This window comes from Lytechinus variegatus, chromosome 3, assembly GCF_018143015.1.
Source record: "Lytechinus variegatus isolate NC3 chromosome 3, Lvar_3.0, whole genome shotgun sequence".
NCBI classification, from domain to species: domain Eukaryota; kingdom Metazoa; phylum Echinodermata; class Echinoidea; order Temnopleuroida; family Toxopneustidae; genus Lytechinus; species Lytechinus variegatus.
The window spans coordinates 25826711-25838421 of record NC_054742.1 but is presented as its reverse complement, the minus strand read 5'-3'; positions in this window follow the sequence as shown (position 1 = coordinate 25838421).

The following is an 11711-nucleotide window of genomic DNA, read 5'->3' as shown; positions in this document are numbered from 1 at the left end:
TGTTTGTGTTGAGAAGGAACAAACAGTCTTTATTTTTTATTTTTCTAAAATATGAAGATTTGGGAGGGAAAATGACACCTAAATATTTCTCTGCTCCTGATGACAAAACAATGTGATGAAGGGGTATAACATATTCATTTGTTTGATATCAAATTTGTCATGATAGCACAAATATTAAAGATACAGCAAATTTTATGATGTTAAAGCCCCTTTTACACCTTCACGGATGCAACACGGATCATCACGGATCTCAGTCCATGATGATCCGGGGTGCCGAATTTGTATTTTCCTAGCATTCCCGGAGTGAGTACGGATTTAACTGGTTATTAACACGGATATGTACGGAAAAGTACGGAGTCTACAGGGATAGGCAAGGTAGCAATAGGGATCCTGTTTGATATGCTCCCGGAGCCAACACGGAATACCCAGATGATCACGGATGTTACTGGGTCTTTACCTTACCACTTCTTGTCGCCGGCATCTTGCTAGAATGAAGTTTCGTCCCTTTTTGCAGCATCTTGAGCATGCTTGTGCTTGGTTATGAATACGGACTATTGTTCATGTACGCAAACAATACAAACATTTGACCTCGGATAAAGCCAGTATCAACAAGGATCACCCGGTTCTTACAAGGAGCCTCCCGGATGCATTCGGTAGCTACACGGATGTACAAGGATGAACACGGATGATTATCAGTCCGTGTACTCCGGGATGAAAAATTGAACATGTTCAATTTTTCTCCCGGACATGCCGGTACATCAAGGATGGCGCCGGATGAGTAGCCGGAGTGTACACGGTAGTCCCGGACTGTACACGGATGACCCCGGATTGACAATCCGGGATGATCCGTGTTGCTTCCGTGAAGGTGTAAAAGGGGCTTAAGCAAGTGTCAAATTTTCTTTGAATTTCCTGGGTGTGTGTAAACTTTTGGCCTCAACTGTACATTGTAGTAATAGTACATGTATGTGGCAAGGCACAGTCTGATACATTGGTCATTTGGAACAAAGGTCATGTAGGTAAACATAAAAGTTATTACAAAATACAATCCAAGTAAGGATGAATATACAGTAGCTCTATGCAACAAACTTTGAGTAGTTATAAGATCTTTTATTGTAACATCAGCTCCTTCATTTGCATACAAGCAAGGATGTGATAACTTTTGTGAGAATAGCAAAACTCTAAAACATTTGTATTTACATTTTTTTCAATGTTTTGCTTGTTTAAATTTTCTCTATTCAAATTAAATTGTTTTTTTATGAACTTGGCTCTAAATGATTCAATTTGTTTCTTTCATATATATTTTTATTGATCTCAGTATGTGAATCTTTTTTTTTTTTAATCTGAAAATTCTTGTTTAATTCTGTCACTAGTAAATTTTTCATTCATAAAATGACTTCTGATTTTTCTGAAATACTTTTCTCTATTGAATAACTGATCAAAATGGATCTAAATCTTAATGTACATGTTGCATATATACACAAACATATGAAAGCATGAAATTGTACTGGATTCTTCAAAGATACACTGTATGGATTCACAGATTCGTTGTATGTTGTAAGTGTACATATGTATATTTTTGGACTTGTTACTTTCAATGACTTTTATGATTAATGTAACATGAGTAAATAAATGACATCTTGAAACAATTTCCAAAAGGGTCAATGAATAATGTGGTATCGTTTTGATATCATAGTTTGCTCTTGTTCTTAGTAATTTTGTCTGTCTTGTAGCTTTGCCGCCCTCGTGACCCTAAAGTCTAGTTACACAATCTTTTCACCTATTTATATTATTTTTAATTACTGAAGGAAATTGCAGGTATCTATGCAAATCATGACATTCATTAATCTTATTTCAAATGTTCAATACATTACAACTATTCTATTTGTAATTTCTTTCCACATTAAAATGGGGCATTTGGCAAAATTGTTAAACCTTGTGAACTTTGATTTCCAATATGTGGTATTTATCTTGCTGACTTGAACCTTTGGTAATGAACTGATACAACAAATTTTCTTCAATTTTTCATTTCATTTCCAGTGCTTTTTTAAAGATTGTGAAAAATCTCTGTTTTGTTATTTCAATTCGGATCTGTTTTCCCTGCATTACTATTTGTAAAGAATGTGTGTATAATATATGAAATGTGACTCTTAACAGAATAGAAGAGACTTTTAAATGTCAGGACTTGTTCATATTAAACAGAAGATTGAAAAACAATTGTACATATCTGATATTCATTTTGTCTTATCTGTGTGTGTAATACAAGTACATGTTAATGACAAGTCTCTCCTTGATAAAGACACAATATATATTAACGAATGTCTTTATTTTGATTTCAAATGTTTGTGATAAACAAACTGAGAAAATACAATAATAAAGAAACATTTGACAAATGTGAAGTTTGTGTTTGCACTGTTGTTTTATAGTTAGTGTATGGAGTACTTGAAGCAGCAGATGGGTTCTCAGAAAACTTTCACATTTTATTGTCTACCGGTATGTATGTTTTTTTAATTTAGTCTGACATCCTTGGATAAACCAGGCTGTGCACTGTATTTGTGCTAGGTTAAAAAAAAATCAAATTTCTAATATGTTCCACATCTGCTCTTCATTTGATACCTCATATCAAAAATAACCAAGGAATAAGAAAGGTCTGTTTGCTTAACGAAAGATTTTTAGTATGGATGATCAACAAAACGTGAGTGCCAGTTAAAATGAATTTAATTTGATGAACTTATTGAAATTCATGCATTATAAAAAAAAAACGCAATAGAACTGTGTTACTCCTTGATCATTTTGTTTGAGAGCAGATATGGAACTTTTGAAAGAGGATTTTCTTTGCTAGGCCAAGATGCCATCTGCCAAATGATTTTGGGGTATCCATAGTTTTCACCCATTCATAAATGAAGAATCGTGTAAGTTTTTCAAGACTAACAAAAAGACTTTTTTAATGATAGGTCATTTTTTTATTATATTTGATCACAAATCATTGATGATTCTGGGTTTTATTTTTTCTTGGATGCACTGTATATTCAGAACAATGGGTCGATGGTCAGGTGTAGATGCAGTGTGCAGCTTGTATAGTAATGTCTAAATTTTGTACCTCTTATGAATTCAGACCAATTTAATTTGAACAAACAAAATGTTAAACAAGTGGAATGCCTTTGGCAATCTATCCTGCATCACACTATTGATATAGCAGCGTTGTTGACTTTGAAAACACAAGATGAATAATTTTTCAAAAAGGGAGGGGAAAGATCTGTCAATTTGATGACAAAATCCCAACTTTGTTGATCTTGAATGACCTTTCACCTTGACATGGACTTTTTAATTTTCAATCATCTGTGATAGCCAATAAGCACCACATAAGTTACATAGTGAAAGTTCATTGACCCTAAATGACCTTTGACCTTAATCATGTGACCTGAAATTCATACCAAAAGATCAGAGATACTTGATTACCCTTAAATTCAAGTTCCATGAAATGAGTCATAATACTTTCCAAGTAATGATTTCAAAAACTTAACTTTGGTTAATATTTGACGTTGATGACAACAAAGTCAGAAAAGCAGTGGAAAAGGCCATCAGAAAAACATAGTCAAAGTTCTTTGACCATGATTATGGTGTCAACATAACAAAGCTTATACAGCTCAATATATAGAATTTTCAAGATCATTTGGAAACTTTTTAATTCAACCCTTTAATACCGAATTTAGCTGTTGCTTTGTTTAGAATCCACAAATGCATTTCAGATATTAGAAATTGGACAACAGTCAATAAATTGAAATTGAATGACCCCAAAACAGAATTCTTTATAGCAGCCTCTTCCCACACTCTATGGCCCACATTCTGAATTTGGATTAAACTTAGACCATGGTCTAACCCTGTGCTAAAATTATGAGAAGCCAAAATTTCAAAATATTGTCATATTATATTTGTTCAATGTTTACTGTGCTCTTTCCCAATGCTTTAATGGTGAAAACAACTATCTTAATTATCCTCCCCAGACAGTTAATCAAATTAAAGAGTCAAATGCAGTAGTAGATTGAACCTGTACTGTTTGAGATTTATGTGACAATTGGCTATCCATAGTTAAACCACAACTTAAGGCTAGAGTTTATATTAAACCAGAATTCAGATTACGGGCCTTCTCTACAACATACCTGTTAATTATTGTATTCGTCTTCAGAATTGGGCTGCTTGCCTAATTTATCAGGTAACAAGATCCCACTCCCCCAAACCACTCCATGACTTATTACATTGGCTTGCTCTTAGACATCAAATACTTTTTAAGTTAAATTTGTTAATTTCCAAATCTGTTAATAAACAGTCACCTCAATATCTAGATGATTGTTTGACCTTGTACACCCCTCACAAGAATATACAAACCTCCAGTGACCCATTTCGGCTAACATACAAAATTACACAGAAACTGGCTGGGGATAAGACTTTAAGCGAAACTGCTTCCAAATATGGGAATAACTTACCTTTCACCACCTCTCTTCTTTTTTTTCCAGTTCAGAGCTTTAGGATAGCAAATTTCATTTATACTTCGTGTTCTTTTTGTTGTTGCAAGTGCTTTGGGCCATTTTGGGAAAAGTGCAGTACATAATAATAATAAAGAGAGCTTCACAGATTTCCAATTCACTACATCTCATCAAAATAGCGATTTCATGAGACTGCCTAAATCGAGTACTACTTTTAATACAATATTTTTTGTGTGTGAATTTAAGGAATCATTCGAGTTGAATTCACTTATATGCTTTTCACACTGCACTTTTTTTCCTTAACCCCAGGAAATTGGTGGGGCTAAGGGGAGGAGGGGTCTTAATAGCCCCATCAATTTCCAGGGGTTAAGCTTAGCCCACTTCATTTTCACACTACATTTTAGCAAAGTGGGGGTAAATAGTATGGTACTATCTGGCCCTGCAAAAAAGCAGGATTAGCAGGCTTATTGTGGTGCTAAGAGATGCAGTGTGAAACAAGTGGAATGCCTCTGGCCATCTCACCTGCATCACGTGGTTCAATATAGCAGCAGTGCTGACTTTGAATACTACTCTAACTTGCACAAGATGTTCAGTGATACATGGTTACTCTATGTCCACTTTTTATGAACTAGACCAATAAACTTACAGAGATATGATGGTTATTCAACAAAAAACCCCAACATGGCCAAAGTTCATTGACCTTACATGACCTTTGACCTTGATCATGTGACCTGAGGTGGAGGAATCATAATTGATCAACGGCATCCGCAACTCACCAACATGCAACTATGGCCAGCATGGTTAGTCAAGGCCACACCCCCTCAAGACTATGGCAGCACAAAGAAAGAAATGGCCCTCAGTCCCCAGCAGCTCTGGATTGCCCAGCTACGGGAGCGGCTGTGGTAAGGAGCAGAGGGTGCTAAGAATCTCTGGGCTAGGACAGGCTCCTTAAAGGATGTGACCATCTGTACATATAATGTACGTTCCCTTTTAGGAGAGGATAGGCTATATGATCTGGAAAAAGAACTAGGCAACATCACATGAGACATAGTTGGATTCTGTGAGGTTAGACGCCGTGGGGAACATCTACAACAACTAAAAAGTGGACATTTGCTGTACACAAGGGGAAAGGAGGAAAGTAGCATAGGAGGGGTGGGTTTCCTTATTCACAAGACCATAGCATCCAATGTCATTAGCTACAAGAGCACTTCAGACAGAGTATCCCAGATTATCCTAAAAATCTCCAAGAAACAAACCATGAAAATCATCCAAGTATACCTTCCAACTTCTAGCCATGCGGACGAAGAGGTTGATATGGTGTATGAGGAAATTGCTAAACTACTTGATGAAGACAAAGCAAATTTTACTATAGTTATGGGAGATTTCAATGCTAAAGTTGGTAAAAGGGAAGATAATAGTGAGATGATGCTAGGTAAATTTGGAATAGGCACTAGAAATGATAGGGGAGATCGTCTACTGGAATTTGCTTCAAGCAGAGGTCTTAAGGTAATGAACTCTTTCTTCAAGAAAAAGGAACATCGAAAATGGACTTGGCAAAGCCCAAATGGCACTACCAGGAACGAAATCGATTTTATTCTAACAAACAGACCGGACATCATCACAGACGTTTCCGTGCTAAATCGTTTCAATACTGGAAGTGACCACAGGCTTGTGAGAGCTAAAATGCATGTCAATTTCAAGCTAGAAAGAAGTAAACTAATAAGGAAGAAGAATGCCAGCCTAAATGTGGACAAACTTAAACAACGTAAGGATGAGTTTCAACTACAGCTAAGGAACAGATTCCAAGTGCTTCAGGATGAAGTAAACCAGGAAGATATAAATGATATCTACAATGAATTTTCTCACACTGTCCAAACTTGTGCTCTTGAGATAGCAGGTAAAAGGAAAAATCAAACAACTGACAAGATCACAAAGGAGACACTCGATCTGATGGGAAAAAGGAGACAGATGAAGGTATCAACACAGAAGGATAGCATAGAGTATACAGAATTGTGTAAAACAATAAGAAAACGTATGAAAAGTGAAATTCGCAGCTTCAACATAAAGAAAGTCCAAGAGACCATAACAAATAATAGCAGCTATAAAGCAACCAAACGTAAACTCTCCAGTGGGAAATCACAACTGATAGCTATTAAAGGGGAGGATGGAAGTGTTATTCATGACAGAGACCAGATAATTAATCATGTGAAGATTTTCTTTCAACACTTGTACTCCAGCAAGGTCCATGTTGATGCACCAATCATTGCTCGAGATGCAGATGAGGACATAACTCCAGTAGGAGTAGATGAGGTTGCTAAAGCCTTACAAGAAATGAAGCGTGGTAAAGCACCAGGCAGCGATGAGGTGCTGGTGGATGTCCTTAAAGATGGAGGCGATGTCATCTTAGAACAGCTGGCCAAGCTGTTTACACTCTGTTTAGTAAAAACACAAACACCAGACAGCTGGAACAATGCATAATCCTCATCCATAAGAAAGGGGACATAAAGGATATTAACAAGTGGAATGCCTCTGGCCGTCTCACCTGCATCACGCGGTTCAATATAGCAGCAATGCTGACTTTGAATACTACTCTAACTCGCACAAGATGTTCAGTGATACATGGTTACTCTTATGTCCACTTTTTATGAACTAGACCAATAAACTTACAGAGATATGATGGTTATTCACCAAAAAACCCCAACATGGCCAAAGTTCATTGACCTTACATGACCTTTGACCATGATCATGTGACCTGAAACTCAAACAGGATATTCAGTGATACTTGATTACTCTTATGTACAAGTTTCATGAATCAGATCCATAAACTTTCAAAGTTATGATGGTAATTCAACAGATACACCCAATTCGGCCAAAGTTCATTGACCTTTGACCTTGGTCATGTGACCTGAAACGTGCACAGGATGTTCAGTGATACTTGATTACTCTAATGTCCAAGTTTAATGAACTAGCCCAATAAACTTCCAAAGTTATGATGGTAATTCAACAGATACCCCCGATTCGGCCAAAGTTCATTGACCCTAATGACCTTTGACCTTAATCATGAGACCTGAAACTTGCACAAAATTTTCAGTGATGCTTGATTACTATTATGTCCAAGTTTCATGAATCAGATCCATAAACTTTCAAAGTTATGATGGGAATTCAACAGATATCCCCAATTCGGCCAAAGTTCATTGACCCTAAATGACCTTTGACCTTGGTCATGTGACGTGAGACTCATGCAGGATGTTCAGTGATACTTGATTAACCTTATGTCCAAGTTTCATGAACTAGGTCCATATATTTTCTAAGTTATGATGACATTTCAAAAACTTAACCACAGGTTAAGATTTCGATGTTGATTCCTCCAACATGGTCTAAGTTCATTGACCCTAAATGACCTTTGACCTTGGTCATGTGACATGAAACTCTAATAGGATGTTCAGTAATACTTGATTAACCTTATGGCCAAGTTTCATGAACTAGGTCCATATACTTTCTAAGTTATGATGTCATTTCAAAAACTTAACCTCAGGTTAAGATTTGATGTTGACGCCGCCGCCGTCGCCGCCGCCGTCGCCGCCGCCGCCGTCGGAAAAGCGGCGCCTATAGTCTCACTTTGCTTCGCAGGTGAGACAAAAACTATAGGCCAATTAGCTTACTTTCAAACACCTACAAATTATTTACAAAAGTTCTAACAAACAGAATCACTGGAACTCTAGATTTTAATCAACCGAGGGAACAAGCCGGATTCAGAAGTGGTTTCTCTACTACAGACCATCTCCACACACTAAACCAATTATTAGAGAAGACTTGTGAATACAGACAACCCTTGTGTGTGGCATTTGTAGACTTTGCACAAGCTTTTGATAGTGTAGAATTTCAGGCAGTAATAACAGCCTTACAGGTACAAGGTGTGCACCATAGCTACATTAAACTAATTCAGGAAATGTATAGCCAAGCAACTGCAACCATTCACCTGCACAAAGACAGTGATGAATTCCCCATTAACAGAGGAGTGCGACAGGGAGATACCATTTCACCCAAACTGTTCAACGCTGCACTGGAGGAAATAATACGTAAAATAGACTGGGAAAGTACAGGGCTAAACATTGATGGCAAGTGTCTCCATCACCTAAGGTTTGCCGATGATATCATTCTAATCACTGATGATGGCCTCAAGCTGGAAAATATGCTTAACGATCTCAACACTGAAAGTAACAAAGTAGGGCTGAAGATCAACATGAAAAAGACAAAAGTAATGTTCAACAAATTTGCTATGGAGCAAAGAATCATAATGGATAATTCTGAAATCGAGAGAGTAGATCATTATATCTACCTTGGGCAACATGTCAGAATGGATCATGAACAACTGGAAGAAGTTAAAAGGAGGACAAGAGCTGGATGGATCGCTTTTGGGAATTTCAATGACATTATGAAGAGCAATATGCCAATTTGCCTTAAAAGAAAAGTCTTTAATCAATGTGTTATACCGGCAATGACCTATGGTTCCGAAACCTGGTCTGTAACAAAGAAAATGGAACAGAAATTAAAAACCACTCAACACAGTATGGAACGTATAATGCTAGGGATATCAAAACGCAATAGGAAAACCATACAATGGATTAGGAACCAGACTAAAGTAATAGACATAATCAAAGCAATTAAATCAATGAAATGGAGATGGGCTGGCCACCTTGCAAGATCACATGATAATAGGTGGACCAAACGCATCACAGAATGGAGACCATGGCTAGGATCACGAAATCGGGGTAGACAGAAATTGAGATGGAGTGACGAGCTCACAAAATTCATTGGTATAAATTGGATTGCGTCAGCACAAGACAAGCACCTTTGGCACCAACTTGAGGAGGCCTTCGCCCTGCAGTGGGCTGAACATGGCTGATATGATGATGATGATGATGATGTGACCTGAAACTCGCACAGGATGTTCAGTGATACTTGATTACTCTTATGTACAAGTTTCATGAATCAGATCCATAAACTTTCAAAGTTATGATGGTAATTCAACAGATACACCCAATTCGGCCAAAATTCATTGACCTTTGACCTTGGTCATGTGACCTGAAACTCAAACAGGATGTTCAGTGATACTTGATTACTCTAATGTCCAAGTTTAATGAACTAGACCAATAAACTTTCAAAGTTATGATGGTAATTCAACAGATACCCCGATTCGGCCAAAGTTCATTGACCCTAAATGACCTTTGACCTTAATCATGAGACCTGAAACTTGCACAAAATTTTCAGTGATGCTTGATTACTATTATGTTCAAATTTCATGAATCAGATCCATAAACTTTCAAAGTTATGATGGGAATTCAACAGATATCCCCAATTCGGCCAAAGTTCATTGACCCTAAATGACCTTTGACCTTGGTCATGTGACGTGAAACTCATGCAGGATGTTCAGTGATACTTGATTAACCTTATGTCTAAGTTTCATGAACTAGGTCCATATATTTTCTAAGTTATGATGACATTTCAAAAACTTAACCTCAGGTTAAGATTTCGATGTTGAATCCTCCAACATGGTCTAAGTTCATTTACCCTAAATGACCTTTGACCTTGGTCATGTGACATGAAACTCTAATAGGATGTTCAGTAATACTTGATTAACCTTATGGCCAAGTTTTATTAACTAGGTCCATATACTTTCTTAGTTATGACGTCATTTCAAAAACTTAACCTCAGGTTAAGATTTGATGTTGACGCCGCCGCCGCCGTCGGAAAAGCGGCGCCTATAGTCTCACTTTGCTTCGCAGGTGAGACAACAAAACTGGGCTAAGGAAAAGTGGGGCTAAGCATTAGCTAATCACAGAAGTTGAAATTGCACGTTAATCGCACTCTGAATGGTAAAATCATTAATATTCATGAGCTGAGGGATAGTCCGGGGTTAAGGCATTAACCAGGGTTGAGCAGATAGTATGGGGTTAAGAAAGACAGTGTGGATAAAAAAGATAATATGGGGTAAAGGAAATGTAGAGTGAAAAGCACATTAGACAAGTGTCATCCCTGTATCACATGTAATACCATAAAACACTAAAGGTACGTGTACAAAATCACATCAAAGCTTTCAATCGACTGAAGAGTTTATTTTGTTAGCGACTATATCTCAACCCCATATGATCGTGCTTTGGTACAAAAATATTAAGACATTTCAGCAAGACAAATCAAACATTGGCATATCAAATTATCCATGAGAAGCATTACACTCTATTGATGGAAGTACTGCATTATTTCAATTAATATATCTGGCTTTTGCAAAAAAAATTTTCCATTAAAAAGATATAAGTAAATATAATGTTTGCTTCATTAATCCAGAAAAATGTATTGAAACAAACTGTTTAATAAATAAAGCCAGTATCATCAGATGCCAGGATTGAATTCACTCATCATTAATCAGCAATTTCAATTTGTGTGAGTGCCAAATTTTCATGTTCGGTGTAAGGATTTTACACAATGTAGGATATTTGGTGAGGTTCAATTTACATCGTCAGATGGAGGGCAACATCTCCTCATACCACTATGATGGTGGAAGAATCAGGTAATGTCATGTTTTGTGTCAAATGTCATCAGATGACAACACCACACCCACAATATTAAAGTGTAAATACAGACTAAACGATGTACTATTAAATATTTGATTAGTTGATATTCTTGAATACCAGGTCAAAATAACGGGCATACACAACATAACACTGAATCATTTCAAATCAATTTTCAACAAACGTTTAACACTTTTTTTTACTTGGCATCTCAAACCCACATGTATGAAGTGCAAACATTGAAAAAATGAACCCTTATAGTTATAATTACAGTGTATCCTAACATTTCCAGGTTGTAGGGCTGCACTGGTACTCATGGATTAACATGGATTTTAAATATAGTCCAGAAAGATGTAACCATCCTTTAATCTAAGAATACCTGCATTTTGTCATATTATCACCTGAAACATGTACAAATCAAATGTTAAATAATATCTGTAGGCCTTTTGTTTCTATAACATATTGTGGCAACATACTTCTTGGCAATATACTTATACTATCCTTTAACAATGCATTTGCTGGAATCATCAAAATAACAGTGCTGCAAACGAAAATGTGAAAAGTTACTACTACCCAAGTAAAGCTAGAGGCTTTAATGTCAATACATGGTTTAGTTACATTTTCATGGCCACTGGCTGCTGATAAATGAAAGGCATGATCT